The sequence below is a fragment of the Camellia sinensis genome, chromosome 6 (assembly GCF_055761805.1).
Source record: "Camellia sinensis isolate YWXY chromosome 6, ASM5576180v1, whole genome shotgun sequence".
Lineage (NCBI taxonomy): Eukaryota > Viridiplantae > Streptophyta > Magnoliopsida > Ericales > Theaceae > Camellia > Camellia sinensis.
In genome coordinates, this window is record NC_138966.1 from 557857 (window position 1) to 565000 (window position 7144).

Consider the following 7144-nt stretch of genomic DNA (forward strand, 5'->3'; position numbering starts at 1 on the left):
GTCAGCCACGAATTTGGTTGCCTTGGCCTCCAGACCAAGTTCTGCCCACTGATTGTTTTGAACCCCCAAGCATGCTGCAGCCCACATTCGGGTCATGTTAATGCCTTGCATCTGTGCAACGGCTGCACATACTTTGGCCAAGGGTTGTGCTGCTGCCTCAGCACTTGGACAACATTTTACCTTGCTGTCTTGGCATGCCTCCATCATGCCTTGGTCTTGGTTGGTCATGGGCACAAGGTGCTGCCAATGCCAACCATGCAGCCTTCAAGTTGAAGGTGCTAACAGTAGGCCACTATCCTACCATCGAAAGTTGATAGGGCAGAAATTTGAATGATGCGTCGCCGGCACAAAGGCCGTGCGATCCGTCGAGTTATCATGAATCATCAGAGCAACGGGCATAGCCCGCGTCGACCTTTTATCTAATAAATGCGTCCCTTCCGGAAGTCGGGGTTTGTTGCACGTATTAGCTCTAGAATTACTACGGTTATCCGAGTAGCAATACCATCAAACAAACTATAACTGATTTAATGAGCCATTCGCAGTTTCACAGTCTGAATTAGTTCATACTTACACATGCATGGCTTAATCTTTGAGACAAGCATATGACTACTGGCAGGATCAACCAGGTAGCATTCCTTTTTTCCGACGCCGGCGCTGCATAAGCCCGACCGACAGAGCCGGTACGGTCAGACGCAGGCGCGGCTGTAGCCCGCAACGAGCGACGAACGCTTGGCGGGAAAACGGAGGTCGAAGACCCCGTGTACCCGCACAAGGCTCCGAATCCGAGAGCACGAGCATAACTGCCCGCGGGCAATGCCACCGACACGGCAACGTGAGAGGACAGCACGGAACACGGGAGATACTTTGGGGTTCCCCCAGCGCCACGAGGTGGCGAGGAGAATATAGGCACACGATACGGACCGAATTCCTTTTCTTTAGGTAGGCAACACAGGAACCCACGCGAGGCAGAAGGCAAGATTTTGCCCCCGAGCACAAATGAAGAGGAATGCACCAGAGGAGTTCGCTGCACAGGCAGGGATCCATCCAACTCGCACAAACCAAACACAACTCACGCGCCACGACGTACACTACGCACCAGCCGCCCGAAACGAATCGCACCCCGAAGGACTAAGAAGCCAGACGAACGTGCGAGAACATTCAGAGAAGCCGAGCAAGCACCGGTTAGCGCGACTGCAGGTAACAAAGGCAACGTGCAAAACTTCCGAGGGACATACTTTTCGCAGCAAGCTTCCACTTGGAAAGCACAGGCAGCTCGTTCGCAAGTCAAAGCAAACGAGATGGCAATTACCCGAGGGACATGCTTTTCGCAAGGCACCTTCCACTGGGGAAGCGCAGGCAACTAGCTTGTAGGCAAGTCAAAGCCAACCGGACGGCTACCAACCGAGGGACATAAATTTTCGCAAGGAGCTTCCACTAGGAGAGCGCAGGCAACTCGTAGGCAAGTCAAAGCCAACCGAACGGCAACAAACCGAGGGACAGGGCTTTTCGCAAGGACCTTTACCACGAGGGAAGCGTAGGCAACTCGAAGGCGAGTCGAAGACAACCTTTAAGGCATTTACCCGAGGGACATGGAGGAATGCACCAGTGGAGTTCGCTGCACAGGCAGGGATTCGTCCAACTCGCACAAACCGAACACAACTCACGCGCCACGACGTACACTATGCACCAGCCCCCCAAAACGAATCACCCCCCGAAGGACCAAGAAGCCCGACGAACGCGCGAAAACATTTAGGGAGGCCGAGCAAGCACCGGTTAGCGCGAACGCAAATAACAAGCGCAACAGGCAACTTTCGAGGGACATACTTTTCGCAACAAGCTTCCACTAGGAAAGCACAGGCAACTCGTTCGAACGTCAAAGCCAACCAAATGGCAATTACCCGAGGGACATGCTTTTCGCAAGGCACCTTCCACTAGGGAAGCGCAGACAACCCGAAGGCGAGTCGAAGACAACCTAAAGGCGATCACCCGAGGGACATGGAGGAATGCACCAGTGGAGTTCGCTGCACAGGCAGGGATCCGTCCAACTCGCACAAACCGAACACAACTCACGCGCCACGACGTACACTGTGCACCATCCCCCCAAAACGAATCACCCCCCGAAGGACTAAGAAGCCCGACGAACGCGCGAAAACATTTAGGGAGGCCGAGCAAGCACCGGTTAGCGCGAATGCAAGTAACAAGCGCAACAGGCAACTTTCGAGGGACATACTTTTCGCAACAAGCTTCCACTAGGAAAGCATAGGCAACTCGTTCGAACGTCAAAGCCAACCAAATGGCAATTACCCGAGGGACACGCTTTTCGCAAGGCACCTTCCACTAGGGAAGCGCAGGCAACCCGAAGGCGAGTCGAAGACAACCCGAGGGACATGGAGGAATGCACCAGTGGAGTTCGCTGCACAGGCAGGGATCCGTCCAACTCGCACAAACCGAACACAACTCACGCGCCACGACGTACACTGTGCACCAGCCCCCCAAAACGAATCACCCCCCGAAGGACTAAAAAGCCCGACGAACGCGCGAAAACATTTAGAGAGGCCGAGCAAGCACCGGTTAGCGCGAATGCGAATAACAAACGCAACAGGCAACTTTCGAGGGACATACTTTTCGCAACAAGCTTCCACTAGGAAAGCATAGGCAACTCGTTCGAACGTCAAAGCCAACCAAATGGCAATTACCCGAGGGACACGCTTTTCGCAAGGCACCTTCCACTAGGGAAGCGCAAGCAACCCGAAGGCGAGTCGAAGACAACCCGAGGGACATGGAGGAATGCACCAGTGGAGTTCGCTGCACAGGCAGGGATCCGTCCAACTCGCACAAACCGAACACAACTCACGCGCCACGACGTACACTGTGCACCAGCCCCCCAAAACGAATCACCCCCCGAAGGACCAAGAAGCCCGACGAACGCGCGAAAACATTTAGAGAGGCCGAGCAAGCACCGGTTAGCGCGAATGCAAATAACAAACGCAACAGGCAACTTTCGAGGGACATACTTCTCGCAACAAGCTTCCACAAGGAAAGCACAGGCAACTCGTTCGCACGCCAAAGCCAACCAAATGGCAATTTAACCGAGGGACATGCATTTCGCAAGGCAACTTGTACAATTACCCGAGGGACATGGCATGCTTGCCAAGGCCGTGGCTTGGCATGCTTGCCAAGGCCGTGGCATGACATGCTGCTGGCCAAGGCCGGGCATGCCATGCTGCTGGACAAGGCCGTGGCAAGGCATGCTGATGGCCGAGGCCGTGGCAAGGCATGCTGATGGCCGAGGCCGTGGCGTGGCATGCCATGCTGCTGGACGAGGCCGTGGCAAGGCATGCTGCTGGCCAAGGCATTGGCATGGCATGCTGCTGCTGACCAAGGCTTGGGCTTGCCATGCTGCTGGCAAAGGCCGCGGCATGGCATGCTGCCGGCAAAGGCCGCGGCATGGCATGCTGCCGGCAAAGGCCGCGGCATGGCATGCTGCCGGCCAAGGCCGCGGCATGGCATGCTGCCGGCCAAGGCCGCGGCATGCCATGTTGCTGGCCAAGGCCGTGGCATGGCATGCTGCTGGCCAAGGCCGTGGCATGACATGCTGGCCAAGGCCGGGGCATGGCATGCTGCTGGCCAAGGCCGTGGCATGGCATGCTGCTGGCCAAGGCCGGGGCATGGCATGCTGCTGGCCAAGGCCGTGGCATGGCATGCTGCTGGCCAAGGCCGTGGCATGACATGCTTGCCAAGGCCAAGGCATGGCATGCTGCTGGCCAAGGCTTTGGCATGCCATGTTGCTGGCCAAGGCTTTGGCATGCCATGTTGCTGGCCAAGGCTGTGGCATGGCATGCTGCTGGCCAAGGCTGTGGCATGGCATGCTGCTGGCCAAGGCCGTGGCATGGCATGCTGCTGGCCAAGGCCGGGGCATGGCATGCTGCTGGCCAAGGCCGTGGCATGGCATGCTGCTGGCCAAGGCCGTGGCATGGCATGCTGCTGGCCAAGGCCGTGGCATGACATGCTTGCCAAGGCCAAGGCATGGCATGCTGCTGGCCAAGGCTTTGGCATGCCATGTTGCTGGCCAAGGCTGTGGCATGGCATGCTGCTGGCCAAGGCGGTGGCATGGCATGCTGCTGGCCAAGGCCGTGGCATGGCATGCTGCTGGCCAAGGCCGGGGCATGGCATGCTGCTGGCCAAGGCCGTGGCATGGCATGCTGCTGGCCAAGGCCGTGGCATGGCATGCTGCTGGCCTTGGCTGGGCTGCCTTGGCCGTGGCATGGCATGCTGCTGGCCTTGGCCTTGGCATGGCATGCTGCTGGCTTTGGCTGGGCTGCCTTGGCCGTGGCATGGCATGCTGCTGGCCTTGGCCTTGGCATGGCATGCTGCTGGCTTTGGCTGGGCTGCCTTGGCCGTGGCATGGCATGCTGCTGGCCTAGGCCTTGGCATGGCATGCTGCTGGCTTTGGCTGGCCTGCCTTGGCCGTGGCATGCCATGCTGCTGGCCTTGGCCTTGGCATGGCATGCTGCTGGCTTTGGCTGGCCTGCCTTGGCCGTGGCATGCCATGCTGCTGGCCATGGCCTTGGGGCTGGGCTGCCTTGGCTGCGGTTCTTATCACTAGACGTGCGTTGCGTGCGAAGGCGTGCAAAGGCGTGCGCGACCATGCGCGCAACACGCGCACCGTGGTCAAAAGACCACGCGCGCGGTATTCGCACAGGCCACGCTGCCCACGCCGCGGGCATGCCAGGCCAGGCTGCCCTGGCCGGCTGCATGCCAGGCCGCCCAGGCCGTGCGCATGCCATGCCGTGCTGCCCAGGCCAGCTGCATGCCAGGCCGCCCAGGCCGTGCGCATGCCATGCCGTGCTGCCCACGCCGCGGGCATGCCAGGCCGGCTGCATGCCAGGCCGCCCAGGCCGTGCGCATGCCATGCCGTGCTGCCCACGCCGCGGGCATGCCAGGCCGGCTGCATGCCAGGCCGCCCAGGCCGTGCGCATGCCATGCCGTGCTGCCCATGCCGCGCGCATGCCAGGCCGCCCACGCCCGCGCGGATGCCACGCCATGCTGCCCAAGGCCGCGCCCAGGCCGCGCAAGGCCGCGCCCAGGCCGCCCAAGGCCGCGCAAGGCCGCCCAAGGCCGCGGTCCAGGCCGCCCAAGGCCGCGGCCGAGCCGCCCCAGGCCGCAGCCCAGGCCGCGGTCGAGCCGCAGTGCATGTAACCCAAGGCCGCAGCCCAGGCCGCGCCCAACATGGGGCGTACCTGCCACTGCCTTGCCCTGGGCAAGGGAGGTGCCCCCCCCTTATAATAGCCTGTTAAGCCCTTTTCAGTCTGGCAGGAGGAAACATCAAGCATGTTCGAGGAGTCATAATGGGGTTTTTTTAAAAAGTAATGGTTTTTTGCCAAAACTTTCAACATGAAAGTTGTAGGAAATAATTTAATACACCATAAAAAAAATTAAAAAAAATATTTTTTTACCGAAAATATTTTATTTTAATTTATTTCGATATTAATACTTAAAAAATAATAAAAATTAATAAAAATGGTCAAAAAATTATGGAAAAATTCCCATAATTAAAGGATGATTCACTAGTAATTATAGAAATTATTAAATTATTTTTTTCATTTTTTTTATTTTATTTTGATTTTTTTATGCCAAATAAGGGCTTTAAAAATTCGAAAAGCTCCAGAAAAATTGCAAAAAAATAGGGAATGACATTTAAAATTGATTGTAGTGCATTTTTAATTGTGTTGCACGGTTTGGGTAAGATTATAAAAGAATCATGTTCAAAAAGATCGGTCGAGGCGGTGGCATGCCATGGCCTTGGCCTTGGCCATGCCTTGCACAGGGACTTGGCCTTGCCCACTGCCTTGGCCTTGGCCTTGGCCTTGGCTTTGGCCTTGGCCTTGGCCTTGGCATGGCATGGCATGCTCGCCGAGGCCGTGGCATGCCTTGCTGCTAGCCAAGGCCGTGGCGTTGCATGCTCGCCCAGCCCGTGGCATGCCATGCTCGCCCAGCCCGTGGCACGCCATGTTGGCCCAAGGCATTGGCATGGCATGCCGGCCAAGGCATGCTGGCCAACGTTGCACAAGGCGGTGCCATGGCATGGCATGCTGACCAAGACCGTGCCATGGCATGCTGGGCGAGGCCGGGGCATGGCATGCTGGCCGAGGCCGTGGCTTGCCATGCCGCCACGGCCGTGGCATGCCGGGCAACGGACCGGCATGGCCCAGCCCGTGGCACGCCATGTTGGCCCAAGGCATTGGCATGGCATGCCGGCCAAGGCATGCTGGCCAACGCTGCGGCACGGCGTGCTGGACAAGGCGGTGCCATGGCATGGCATGCTGACCGAGGCCGTGGCATGGCATGTTGGGCGACGCCGTAGCAAGGCATGCGGGCCGAGGCCGTGGCATGGCATGTTTGCAACGCCGTGGCAAGACATGCGGGCCGTGGCATGGCATGGCATGCGGGCCGAGGCCGTGGCACGACATGTTGGCCAAGGCTAAGGCATGGCACGCCGGGCAACGCGGTGGCATGGCATGCCGGGCAACGCGGTGGCAAGGCATGCGGGCCGGGGCCGTGGCATGGCATGTTGGGCGACGCCGTAGCAAGGCATGCGGTCCGAGGCCGTGGCATGTCATGCGGGCCGAGGCCGTGGCATGGCATGCGGGCCGAGGCCGTGGCATGGCATGTTGGGCGACGCCGTAGCAAGGCATGCGGGCCGAGGCCGTGGCATGTCATGCGAGCCGAGGCCGTGGCATGGCATGCGGGCCGAGGCCGTGGCATGGCAAGTTGGGCGACGTCGTGGCAAGGCATGCGGGCCGAGGCCGTGGCATGTCATGCGGGCCGAGGCCGTGGCTTGGCATGCGGGCCGAGGCCGTGTCATGGCAAGTTTGGCCCAGGCCGTGGCTCGACATGTTGGCCAAGGCTAAGGCATGGCACGCCGGTCAACGCGGTGGCATGGCATGCTGGGCAACGCGGTGGCAAGGCATGCGGGCCGAGGCCGTGGCATGGCATGTTGGGCAACGCCGTAGCAAGGCATGCGGGCCGAGGCCGTGGCATGGCATGCGGGCCGTGGCCGTGGCATGGCATGTTGGGCGACGCCGTGGCATGGCATGCGGGCCGAGGCCGTGGCATGGCATGTTTGGCAACGCCGTGGCAAGAC